Here is a 14,147-nt window from a genome sequence, read left to right on the forward strand (position 1 = left end):
TTCCCTACAAAACTATCGCAGATTGCAGTGGTTTGTTTCTGGTGAGCAATGTTGTCATCGTCCCAGCAGAGGGAAATCTGGAGACATTGTCAAAGCAGATTTAGTTTTACAGAAGCAGAACCAGCTTGTTGTCATAAATATACTGGAATTAGTTGGTGAAGGCCTTTTTAATTATATGACTGCAGACAATGATTAACTGAGGTTATTTCTTTGTATGCATTAGGAGATGTTTGGTTTTAAGCTGTACTCCCTAGAATAAGATCTGGGGCATTAAATGTATTAGTGGTGTCACCTGTTTTTCTATAAAAAGTGAGTTATTTTAAGTTATTTAAACTTTTAAGTTCTGGATAGAAGCAAGATATTATTTGGGGTTTTTTTTCTTCTTCTTCTTTAGATAGTTTATGTGTGCCAAAAGTAGTTAACAGATCTTAACAAAAACTGAAAGAAGATATGCTTGAAAATATTAAAAGCATCAGGCTTTACTGAAAGGGATACATGCTACTTAATGAAAACTCTTCTGGTGCTTAACAGAAAGTTCTGTCCTTTACAGTAACAAGTGGAACAGTGCCAGGACAAAGACAACAGCATAGACATAGCTATACTGACAAAACTTTACATGGTGATGGTAATGTAAAAGCTTTCTCTTTTTTCATTACTCATCTCCTGCAGAAACAAAAGAGACCAATGTAATTGTACCTCCATAAGGCGATTCTGCTGACCTTGTTATGTTGGGCAGTGACAGGAACTTCAGATGCCTGAGCAATGGTTAAGTGACAGAAGTCTGTAAAGTCTGTAACATAAAACTAATCATGTGAAAACCAGAGATTCATGATTAGTCATGAGAGAGAGGAGGAATAATTACTTGATTATTATTATTATTATTGAACATACAGGAACTGGAACAGAAATCACCACTATCGAGTGGCTTAAGATTAATTTGGTCTCATGTTCTAAAGGGATGAAAAAGTCTGGTAAAAGCTACCCCGTACCAAGCTGGAGTTATTCTAAAGTGATAGGAAGTAAAAGATCTGCAGAAGCAAACAACCACAGGCTCCTACCCAATTTACTGAGCAAGTCTCCTTGGCTTTCTGCACAAGCCCTTGCCACAGAATTACACTCCAGAATTTGAAATTTCATTTTGATACTGCTATTTCTGAAAAGGAAAAATAAATATGTGAGAAATTGAACCAGATGCATACTGCTACTTAAAGCCCAAGAGCTCTGACTCACCATCACAAGGAACTTCAGCTCCAGTGGTTGATTTCTCTTCCTCACTTCAGCCTTCGCCAGCGGCTGTTGTCCCCAGCAGCCAACAAGAACGTGTATCTTATTCTCCTCAGCTCATAATACAAGCTAAGGTCATCAGCAATTTATACATGTCAGGCTGGAAGCAACAGTAGGACTGTAAAGAATGTGCCATTCTCACTATAGAAACTGTGAGTCCATCGGTATCTGACCCCAGGGCAAAGCTACTGCTTTTTATTTGCTTATTTGATAGTTATTTTTAGCCTTAGTCAGTTCCTTGATTTGGTTAACTTGTGGCTTTAGAAGCAGTCTCAAAAACTTCACAACTACCAAAGCTGAAGGAGAGCATGGCAGGGGAAAGAGGCCACAGGACAGGGAGGCAGGAGGCGCTTGCATCACTTTTGACAGCCAGCAGCAGAGCAGGGGACAGTGTTGACTGTGGGAGATGGGAGCTGCTTCTGTGACTGCAGCTGAGCCTACTGCAAGTACAGTTAAATGATGACTGTCTAGTTAGCATGTGAACTCCATCATTTGTCTCAAGGATGAACTAACTCAGCAGTCCCTAGCAATTTGTGTCTCTAGTCAGCTGTTCTGCAGAATACCCCGTTAATCTTCATAGCCCTGTTCACAAGTGCCTTCTTAGGTATTAAACTGCTTGCATTTACACTGAACTCAGAAGCTGGGTATTTTTTGAGCAGCATCTTTACGATATCTATTTTAAAGTCCCCATCATCAGTACATAAATCTGCACTGAGATAAAAATACAAATTAAAAAAGAGCACTGAAACAAATTGTATTATTGTATGCTTCATTTTGAAAAATAAGCAACTAAATTTTTAAAAGTGTCTGAATGTCTATTTCAAATGCTGGAGGGAATTTTAGTCTTCTTAAGCAATTTGACTTTACTCCTGAGACCTCAAGCCCTGGTTAATACAGCAAAACTTTGTTACAGAGCCCTCTGCCAACCCAGATTCCTGTAATATCTGTATCCGGGAAGGTGGTCTGTCACGTAAGTACTGAGGTACTCTTATATAGAGATGCCCTTTTCCTGGTGCCTGTTATCTGGCTTCCATGGCAGGGCATACTGCATTGTGCTTGTATATAATCGAGGATAAACACAAACAACTCCTCGCTTTGCATATACGTCAGGTAGATGTGTTAACCTTTTTAATTGCTGCTCCACACTGTATGGATGATTAAAATGCCAAGTTCTATGCAACTACTCATGAGAAAAAGTCCTGTTTCTGCATCACCTGGGAAGATCTAGCTATTAAGTTATCAAAAAATGGGCTACAGGTGAATCAGGGGATGAGGAGGATTTTACACCTACTGAGAAAACCATTGCCAGGCTAAACCAGTGTAGCATCAATTCCTTTTGCTGGTGTCTGAATCTTTTGCGTACAGTAGTACTTACTCCACATTTGTTGCCAGGAAACAAGCTATCTTACTGGGTGGCAGTACCCAAAAATTATCCAGAATGTGCACTTTAATATACAGAAGGTAGATAACAAGCCTTCCTAACTCACAGTGCCACACGGGGCTTTAATTTATCTGTACAGGGAATGAGTGCGGTGTTAGCACTAACACTTATATGTGGTTCCACAAGATAACTCTTTGCTATCCTGGACAAAGCCTTTATCTGATCAGCAATTCAATTCCTATCTGCAAGTGCTAGGTCAGCAGGTTAATTGGAAATTTGTGACTGGTTTGACAATCCAGGAAAACTACAGTGATGTCTCACAGGTTTGTATTTGTAAGAGAAGTATGTTGAGGTCAGTAAGTCAAAGGGCTCAGAGAAGCATCCCCAAATTGTTTCAATTCCTGTGTCAGCAGAGCGCTGTTACTATTTAGTGTTTTGAAATTTATTGCCAACAGGAAACTTCTAAAGCAAAGACCCCTGGGGCTTGTGATTGTATAATTCTAAACAGTGTAACAATACTTTTTGTAGCTTTTATCACTCTTCTGCCTGGAGCCAGCAAACTGCAGTTCTGGGAGGTTTGCTTCCTCAGAATGATTTAGGACAGGGCATTTGAGTTACAGAGATGCTCAGAAGCCATGAAGAGAGTGATCTATATCAAAAGAGAGGACCAAAAGGAAAGGGGTTTGCTTGGGCAAACACCTCTTTCTGTTGCTTTCCTCCTGCTGCTGCTGCTGTTATCCCATGCAAACCAACAGATTTGTCCTGCACAGTGATTAGCTGCTCCTGTAGCTGTCCCCTCATGTAATTCCTTGTTTCTGGCACATCTCCTTCAGCTGTTCCTTGGCAAGAGCTTTCCTCTGTTTCTGCTGGTGGTTCGGTCTTTAGGGGAATGATTGAAATGTCTATGCTATTGGAAAGGCATATATGATGATGGTTAAGGCACTCCCTCAGTGGCAGCTTTAGGCAAAAATCCAATTGTGACTAATACCCAGTCCACATTTTGCGCTCTTGCTATACCACAGAACACAGTAATGCTTCCAAAATTTTGTCCCTCTTCTGTTAAAGAAAAATATTTTAATTGCTTTTGCAAGCTTCTAGGATGTTCTTTTTCAAAAAAATATACTTGATACCTTTTTCTTTAAATTTATCTTCCTCATTCTGTATGGGTTATTAGCTTTTGTTGTCTTTAATATCATGAGGCAGATACAATAAATTATTTGGGGACTAAACACATTTGTGTTGAGATGCAAAGTTCTCCTCTTTGCTACCAAGCCTCCTGCCTCGTGCTAGGCCAAATTCTTCAATCAAGAAGTGCAAAGAAGGAAAAAACTCCTGTGGTGCGTGTGAAGACAAACTGATGCTTAAAGTTAGATACTTTTTAAATCTGCATTTACACTTGTTTTAAAGCCTTACCCAATTTGCTGTCTGTAGTACTTCCGCGCTTCAGAGCAGTAACCACATGGGAAAATGTTTCCAGTGCATGTTCCATGCTGTGACATAGCTTATTTTTCAAGAACTGAACATGGAACAAGATGTCATTCTTGCTACTTGCTGTGCTTGCTCAGGTTTCAGCTGTTTTGGACTAAACTTGTTTCCCATCCCCTCCTTAATGTTTCATTAAATCAGCAATTTCTACTGATTCTTAGATGTTTTGTCGTATTTGGTTAGCAAAACTGAACACATTTGATTCTGTTGAATGTGATTTTCTCTGATAAATTCTGTGTACAGAAAAAAAAAAGGATCTGCCATCTTCACTGGCAGAAACTTCTATTCAGAACTACTCAAAAAAATCAATGTCAAAAATAATCTCTCAGTTCTTGGAAGACAGTATATGCTGGGTGACAAGAGTGAATTGCCGTTGGGGTAAACCACATTTAATATCCCCATTTTTATCTTTCATGCTGAAAATAAATGCTCAATTTTTAACAGTGCTGCTGAGAATTCACAATAAGAAAAGACTTTTTTTGGGGGTGAAGACATCACTGTTTCTTCACCTGTTGTGCATGATTTTAACCCAGAATATTAATCTCTTCATCCATCAAGATAAATAACTCCATTATTGCTTCAGTTCTCTGACTCATATCCTTTTTAACATTCTGTTGCCACATAGGAACCAGATACCCAGACAACTGATTCCTTAGAAATTCTATCTTCACCAAATGCCACGTGGGTTGTTTCTTGCCAATAATGCAGCAAATCTAGTACCTTCATGTATCTGAAGACTTACAGCAGCTTTCTTGATGTTGGTAAAATGCAATTTTTCAATAGTTTCTGACTTATATCTAATAAAATGAGAGAAAGATGGGGATTTTAAAGCTTTTCTTTTTCTCTTTAATCTTAGAGATTTAAAGAAAACTAGCATATTGAGTATGCAATGCTTTGTGAATGACCTAATACAATGTTTTTGAATAAACTGAGGTGGCCCTCATGACCTCTTCTCCCCTACTAGTTGCTAAAAATTTTCCTAACAAATTTGAAATGTGTACATTTTCACATGCATTTATGTGTAGTCAGGCACATATTTGAATGTCTGGGGAAGCTTGTGTTTCAGCAACCTACTCCATGTACTTCTAGCAAGCATTTTTACATGCATGGAAACTATCTCTTTGCATACACAGGAGTAATTAAAGCTGTTGCTTGTACTAGCATTGTTTTGCTGACTGAGAGTTTCAGCACGAGACAGCCTTGCTACAGCCAGTGACAAACTGCCCAGTCAATAGGACAGCTGACTTAAGGTGCAAAATAAATAAAACCTCTATTAATTTAATATTTTTCTGCCTTTTTGTACCTATTCTCCATTATTTGAGTAAAATCTACATATGACTGTTTGTTGAGCCTTTTTTCAGCCTTAGGACTTAGGTCATGAAATGCAACAGTTACCACATCTAGTCTCCTTACTAGCAGAGACTCCTTACTGGTACCATTTCTGCATGGGTGGCCCTATCTGAGCTTGGCAAAAATTACTTTTTCATTTAGCAAAGAGGTGTTGGAAGGATAGAATTGCTTTTGGTGCCTCTGACCAAAAGGAAGGTGTTGCACTGGAACTCTTGATATATTAAGGGGACAGGGAAGAGGAAGATAAAGCAGATTGGTTTGTTTGCTATGAAGATACCCTAACACAATTGTGTAGCAACTTAGGGAAAGAAAACATAAGGAAATTCTGTGTGGAACGAATGCATGAAGCATCTTTTGTATTCCAGATATGAGCAGATACACTTCTGAAGAAAGCAGGTTATTTTAATATGACAAAGCACCTTGGAATGGAGATTGTTTCATCTACTTCCTTCTTTTTTTAGTGACTTTCTTCTAAGAAGTACCTTTTTTCCCACTGGAAAAGTTCCCCAAAAGCTATTTCTAGGAGGAATGACAGAGAAATCATTGTGGTTTTCCTTTAAACTAGCTTTTTAATGAGATCAGATGCCACCTACAACGTACTAAGTGCTCTGGCTTGTATTTATGTCATTACTGTGAGTTGGTTTATGAAAAAAAAAAAAAAAGAACTAGATTAATGCCAATTTAAAGCTTGGACTGGCACACTTGTCACCTAGAGAAAAACCTGTGGTCATGTAAAACTTGTTTATTCAGCAGTTCTTTTTCAGCGTAACCATCAGTTATATTATGTGACAAAATAGAAAAGGAAGATAAAGCATGTAAATGGGACATATTTTATGGACTGATGAAAGGAAATTGCAAACTATTTCTGCAGAAATACTTTTCAGTTTGACCTGTTGCCTCATTCACAGGAGATTCTGCCACAATTCAAAGGCATTTAAGATTTTTTTTGGGGGAAAAAAAGGGTGTTTGTTTTTTTTTTATTTTTGGTCTGACACCTGAAAGTAATGTTTTATCTCTTGCTTTGTTCATTCAGATTTCCCTGGAGAGCTTACCAAAACTACTCTGACTATACAGAGCTTATTGACCAAATGGGGTCCTTAGTCTCAGCTGGAGCCTCTAAACATAATTGTAATACAAAAAATATTTCAGGGTACTACATGAATGATTTTGTAGATGTCCTAAAGCCCTTGTTCTCCCTTGAGAGTAATTTAAAGTATGTTAATTATTTAGCTAGCATGACATTGCAAATGTGGTCTGAAGATTGCTGCTAATACACTTCTCTGTCCCATGCATTGTCTGTCCTTGAGGGAATGCATGCACTATGCATGCTTGTAAGTCAGGATTGCAGCCTAATTTTCTGGCAGCATTTGAAGGTTTAGTTGGCTTGAGCAGTTAAGGAAGATGATACATGAGCAGAGACTTCCTAAATGTACCAACTCCATTATTAGCTTGTGACACTAAGCTCTTGTATTTTGGGCCTGTTTTTAAATGGAAAGGAAGAGTGGAAAAACACAGAAAAGGTTAGAATGACCTGACCTGACTTGGAGTTGCGCTCGGCTGGCCGGATCTGACCTCTGTGCCTCTCTCAGTCTTTGCCCTTCTCTTCATCCTCTACAGTTCCCAAAACTGTCAACAAGAAACAGCCTCCAAGTTTAGCTTCAAAATAACTGTCCCTTCTCAATCTGCTCTCATTTTAGAACCAACATTATAGTGTTCATGCTTGCACGTGGCAATGATTTTCTTAATTCAGCAAGACTGCAAATGAGCTTTATACATATTTGTTAGCGCAAGTATTGAAATTGTAAGTAAAAAAGAACAACAACCAAGGAAAGGAAAAAGCAAACCAAAACAAAACTACACTTCTCTCATTCTTGGGAGGCATGTGTTTTTCTGACCCTCTGGCTCATCTTTTGGCACCATTAAAGACTTTTCTGTCAGCATATTCTTGCCACTCTGTCCAAAAACATCGCAAAAAGTGTGCACACTTTCAGAAGCATCGCTAATTAGGATCCACTGGTATGTGGTAACACTGGCAGCTAACCACTTCAGAGTATATACAGATCACACATATCTATTTCTTACTGCATTTACTGCTGTGGGTCATGGAAAATAAATGAATAGGTGCTCAAGCACATTGTCCAAAACTACAGCAACTGAAGTCATGTTTGTAGTAATTGTTTGCTTGTGTATGCTTATTGTATATAGGAAGATTCATTTTAGTCTGATACAGTGGGTGAATATCTCATGAAAGACTGAAAGTGTAGCTAGAGAAATATAAAATATGGACATGTGGTACCTGAAGAGTCTCATCAGCTACTGGCCGATGAGTGTACATTTCGAGTGTACGCTTTTCACCAAACTGCTCAATCCTGGCTCATACTGGCAAAACTGTTTGTATATGAACTACAGAAAAGGAATTTGAGAAGCCTGACTATCCCTGATGACAAGAGGAACACAGGAATGTTAGAATATTGCCCTTGGTTGTTACCCTTTGTCTGAATACAAAATATATGCTTCTATTGTGAACATTGGAAGTTGTTGGTGTTAGAGGCTGCAGGCTGCATTCAGTCTCTGTTTTCTCTTAGCTGTGTTCAGGCTCCACACAACCCTCAAACTCACAGCTGCCCTCTGAGCTCACTGCATTATGCCTCATTTGTTTCTTCTTATGAGATATGCTGCTAGAGTGCTGTTTCCTCGTCCCTAGCAAAACTCTTACCTAAAGAATCAAAACCACAAAAGGAAAATAAAGAAAAATAATTGACTGTATACTTAGCAGTTTGTTTTGCAACAGACACATTCCCATCATTACTGCCTGTGGAAGAGGTCTTCGGTGTTTGAGGAAAACAGCATATTCTGCACAAATGCTTGGAATTCAAGTGCAAAAGTAGTATCTACAATCCTATTGTCTTGTCTGTCTCTGGGCTCTGTTGTAGACTTGGGAGCTCTTAACACTAAAACTTCATCTTCCTTGCATCTTTCCTCAAGTGTCTAACCACTTCTCAAGCTCTGAAGAAAAACTCATAGATTTAGTATGGGTGATCAAGGCACCCATAAATTTCCACCCTTGATATGCAGCACTTGCTGAGACCTCCCAGCCGAAAGAAGCTCCCCTACAGCAGATAGGACCCAAGAGAAGTTTACGCAAATGAGGTAATGAGCTCTGGAAATAACTAGCATCAGAGGTCAGGACATGTTTCCCCAGAGATCAAAGTGTACTAATAGCTAAAATATTTCTCCTTCATACGTCTGCAGAACAGCTTTTGCTGGGTACTTCATTGCTGTCATGAAAAACCTGCATTATACAAAGACCAGTCATGGGACATTTCTTCTAAAGAATCTAATTATTGAACCCTAGAGGATATATGTTGCTGGTAGCTCTGGTGTGAATCTGTGTATATAGGGGTAATCACACTTATAGGATAGCTTGCCAGTAATTGCAATTCCAGATGTGTTGTCCATACACTCATGCATTATTCCTCCCTCTGCTTTCCTGCCCCATCACACCCCCCTCCCCCCGCCACGGTGTCAAAGTTTGAGAAAATAGAGTGTGTTCTTTGCACTACCCTTTTGTGGTCAAGCACAGAGGAACAGGAAAGAGGGACCACAGGGTGCTGCAACAACACAAGGCTAAAACAGTGCCAAAGAGAGGGAAAGGAGAATGAAGATCACATAGAGAAAAAAAGTGGGGGGACTAGTACAGCAAGGCATAAAGAGGGGAAGGTGGCAGCAGTAGCAGCCTAGCCAGAGCTTTGGCCACAGGGCTGGACGCGCAGAGCAGCAGCATCACACAGGGTCTTGAAGAGGAAGGACGTGGGACTGGGAGAGAGACTCCTGGTTACGCTACTGACCCAAGCTCAGAGCTGCTGATCAGACCTCAGCAGACCTTTACAAATGCTCCTGTTCTGGTGCCTTCATTCAAGACTCTTCAGTCATGTTTTGTGCAATACAGCTCAAGAGGAAGACTGGATCGGTTTAACCAGTGTAGGAGGAGTGTGTGAGCAAGTAGGAGGCTGGTGAGAAACCAGTTGCTGGACAGATACCTTGAAGTTTCCCTTGCTACAGACTGCCGCAAGAAAACAAGTTTTACAGTTATATTAAAAGTATGTGTGACATATTTCATTCCTTATATCTGCAGCACACATTGCTTTGCTTCTTATTTTACAGCGCACTGTCTTTATTTTCTCATTACTGCAGGGAGCAGAGGCATCATCTGTGTGACAAATGTGCCTGGCACCTTCTAATGGTCTAATGTGTGCAGACAGGTTTTTAACAGGGAGTGGGAAATTGGGTGGTGCAGAGATTGATGGAGCAATTGCACCCAGCAGTGGCGCTGCCACCCTTTTCAGTGTGCAGGAAACGGCCCAGGCAGCAGAGCTGCACAAAGCACAGGGCAGCTATTCCCTTTGTAGCTGACCAGAGTATCCTAAATGTAAACAGCTTCATCAAGAATCACAACAGTGGTTGCCCTCTAAACTGGGCAGGCAGCTTTCACGTCTGCTCTCAAAATAATTGATGTGTCTGCAGAACTGGTTCCTCAGGTGACAATTTGGAGAAGCATGCCTGTGAGCTCTGCTGTTGTACAAAGTTGTGGTTTAACCCCAGCTGGCAACTAAGCCCCATGCAGCCACTCGTTCACTCCCCCCACAGCAGGATGGGGAAGAGAATCAGTAGAGTAGAAGTGAGAAAACTCGCGGGCTGAGCTAAAGACAATTTAGCAAGTAAAGCAACAGCCACGCACACAAAGCAAAACAAGAAATTAATTCACTACTTCCCATCGGCAGGCAGGTGTCCAGCCATCTCCAGGAAAGCAGGGCTCCACCACACGTAATGGTTACTTGGGAAGACAAATCCTAAACATAGCCCCCTACCATCTACTGTGAAGAAAATTAATTCTCTCCCAGCCAAAACCAGCACAGGGCTATGATGTGGGGAAGTTTCTCTTCCTGGTGTTGGTAGGCAACAATTACATGTGTTGCTGGAAACCAGCTTGTCCTCGTAGAGGAGCACTGCAAGGGAAAGCAAGTCCAGGGGCTCAGAGTGGGAAAGGTTTATTCGCTCTGCCATCCTCAAGAGGAGAGGGACTGGAGCCTTCCCAAGGGAAATGCCAGTACTGGAGCAGCGCAAGGCCCTTGGTGCTACTATGGATGTGATGTGCTCCACATGGTGCCCAGTCAGGCTTTGGGCTATTCATACCATTCTGGTACTGCATGTCCCACACTGCTAGGATCAGATTTGGGGCAAGAAAGTTGGAGAGGGATATAAGAACAAAGCACTGCAGGAAGACCTGACCTAAGGCTGGATCTAGTTGTGTTGTCTGACTACTTAATATAATCTCATGTAACCTCACTCACAAGCAGCTAGAGCCAATGAGCGTTTTGAAAACCAGTACCAGGCTGGAGGATGACCTAAGAACCAGGCATGCTTATGCAGGTACTGTTTTGTCCTGTGTACACTCTTCTTGAACAGTGTATTTAAAAAAACAGTGTATTTCCCATCTAGTTCAGAAGTGCCTTTCTTCCATCCAGCCAGAATAAAGGTGGATGCATACAACACCTCCTTGGATTTATTTATAGGGAAGTAACAGAGATGGAAGGTGTCCAAAACCAGCCATGGGTTTCAACAGTGCTTCCTAGCTGCTTGCTAGGTCTAAGAGGAGGCAAAAGAAATAGATCCAGAATTCAGCCAGACTTGTTGATGAAAGAGGACCGTATCATAGTCGGAGTTACCCATTTTCTTCTTCCTCACCCATATTTTTATGCAAACTACTGCTGATTTCTGAGTGCCAAATGCAGCAGAAAACATGTAGCTTTTTTCTTGGTTATGTATTTGTTAGAACTTGTTACTGTCTTGCTCTGAGGGAGGGAGAAAACAATCACGTTTAGTTACTTCTTTGGTTTGGCCTTCAGAAATTTGGGACAGTCTTAAGGGGCATGAAGAAGAGCTTTTGTATTTCTGAGGTGATAATTAACTTAGGACAGTAAAAGGTTTCTTCTCATTGTGTCGGGTGGGAAATGGGTAAGTTGTGTGCAACACACACCTTTTTGTGCACTTTCTCCACCAGATAGGCTGGGATTTTTCTGTTGCTTCCCATAACCCATGATTGCAAACATCAAACCCACCTGCTACTTAAAGAACCACAGTCAACGTCAATATTCACTTTGCATTTAACCACAGGAGCAAAATGGCAAGACCTGAGGCATTTAGCTCTAATGAGGACATGGTGCTGTGTTCACAACAGCATTCCTCCATTAATTGCCCTATCTGTAAGGAAAAGAGGTGGTATGTTTTTGACACCTCTGTTCTCAGAGACAAGGGCGCAAGAGGCTATTAGATCAGAGTGACAATATTGTGTCATCGGGGCTGTCTAAGCGGGTATCTTAATGTTGTAAACAACCTCTCTGATGATCACATGCAGGCATACTCACACACAAAGAAGTATTTGTTGAAACCATGCAAGGCTGGCCAGCAGCCTCTGCCTCTTGCAAAGAGCTGGTATGGAAGGCCAGTGCCTGTGAGCAAAATGCCAGATGAGCAGTCCCATTATACCAGGCATGACTGAGACAGCTCCCCTTCTGCTCTCCTCCCTGCTTTCCTTGGAGGTGTTGCTTATAGGAACCAGAGAAGGAATTATCCCATCTATCTGTGCAACTTCCTTAGTCTTTCCTCTTGTGGTTTGGTGTTTCTTACATCATGCCAAGATGGTGGTAACAAGATTGTCTCTCTGCAGCAGAGATCTTGTTCCTATGTCCCATCAAATGAACTTTTGTGACGGAAGTGACTAAAAGCTGTATCTGAAACTGTATTAGAAGTGAAAGGTTCTTCCTCTGTTCACCCAGGTGACCCTAAGTGCTCTTACTGACATAAATTAACAAAGTAAAAGTAAGCTGCAGTGACCTCTGATGAGACAAGTTGTCCTGTCCTAGCTTAGTTCATGCAGTCCTTTTTCAAATAAATTATTTCATTAAAACAAATGAGGCTTTTTGACAAGAGTGCTATGGCCCTTTTTACTTTTCTCTGAAGATCTATTTTTTCCTACCTTGTGGTAATTGCTTGAAGTGGTAGAGAACTCTGTTGTTCCCCTGCTGCTTCTGAAGCAGCCTTATCTTTCTGGGTACAGAACACAGGAAAGCAACAGGGAAATTAGTTCTTTTTTTTTTAAATTAGCTGATTCATATAATTATTAATAAAAAGTACATCAGTTTTTCTTTTTCAAAGTGTCTATCATACCCTGTGTGCTGGTGCACCTCACTAGAGAATTCAGAAGTGACCTTTCAATAAGTTTCACTGACTGAAGTGAGGATGACTCCTGGGACCTCAGTCATTTGGTGCAATGCTACAAAAGAAAAACGTGGCACTGCTGTTGCCCTTTAGAGGATGTTAGCCCCTGACCAAATATCAAAACACTGCTAACCCTACATGAAGAGCATTCTTAACATGTTTAGGGGCAATATTCCTAAGTATGTTATTTCACGCCTTACTTAAATTCATAAGCCCCTGCTGCATATTCCTGATAATCCATGTAAATGTGGCTATGATGCCATTTGTGATGGGAGACTGGCCTTGGGGGGAAACAAGCAGCATCAGTAGCACATGAACTCTTGAGAAATAGCTCTCAGAAACCCAAAACTTTAAGTAGTATACAGTGAAGTAATAAAAATGCAGATGATGTGGTGCACCAGAAATCTGGGCAGAAGGTTGTGCAGAGGAAACAGCAAGGCAATGAAATCCCGAACATGCCAATGTATTCTTAGTTTTGTAAAATCATTTAAACGCTTTGCAGCCCTCTGATTCTGGATCCTCTTGTCCTGATTAGAAAAGGCCGTTCTCACTCACATGTTCATTTATGCTCAGAGGATGGGACTATAAGGTTCTCAGCTGGGGAACAGTCCCGTGTGCTGTGAAACTGTCTTTACCTTGGTACAATGAGCTATTTAAAGCAATTGCCCATCCAGGGAGGCCAATGCCCACTTTCCAATTATCCAGACATTTATTGCAACTTTTTAAACATCTCATAATGTGAACATCAAGATTGCTAATATTGGGGGTGAGGGGTTATGGACATTATGACATGGTTTTTTGGACAGGACTGTGGAAATTTCTTGCTTGCACAGAAGTTTAAATTTAGAAGGCATGTCAGTCCCATGGAGGATTTGTCTTCATGGGTGTGTATAAGCAGCTGCACATATTTGATCATAGTTTTCCAAGCAGTGAACAGCACTGATTATTGTATTGATAATAACCATCACTAGTTGTCATTCCATTAGCTGACTGGGCTGGCTAAATGGTGTCAGGGAGGAGGAGGACCTGACTTTTCTTTGTGCAGTTAGCTAAGTGCCCTTACTTAGAAAATCTGATTCGAGAACGGTTTTCTTAACTCAGTGCAGTACTATGTGAATTCGCACTTCGGAAGGTAGCAGCACTGCCCAGGAATGTGATGCAATCGACTGGTTTGGGTTGGGGTGAGGCTGGAGCTGTCTCAGCCGCCCCTGGAGCAGGGCAGCTGCTGCGGTTGCACGTGTTTGAGTGAGTCTCACTGTGGCAGACGCTGTTGGTCCCCACAGAAACTGAGCTGGGGGCACTGCGCTTGCCGGCAAGTTTTAGCTGCCAGCGGCTGCAATGCCTGCCAGCACTGACACAAATAGTTGCA

Source organism: Chlamydotis macqueenii, chromosome Z (genome assembly GCF_036417535.1).
Source record: "Chlamydotis macqueenii isolate bChlMac1 chromosome Z, bChlMac1.mat, whole genome shotgun sequence".
Taxonomy (NCBI): Eukaryota; Metazoa; Chordata; class Aves; order Otidiformes; family Otididae; genus Chlamydotis; species Chlamydotis macqueenii.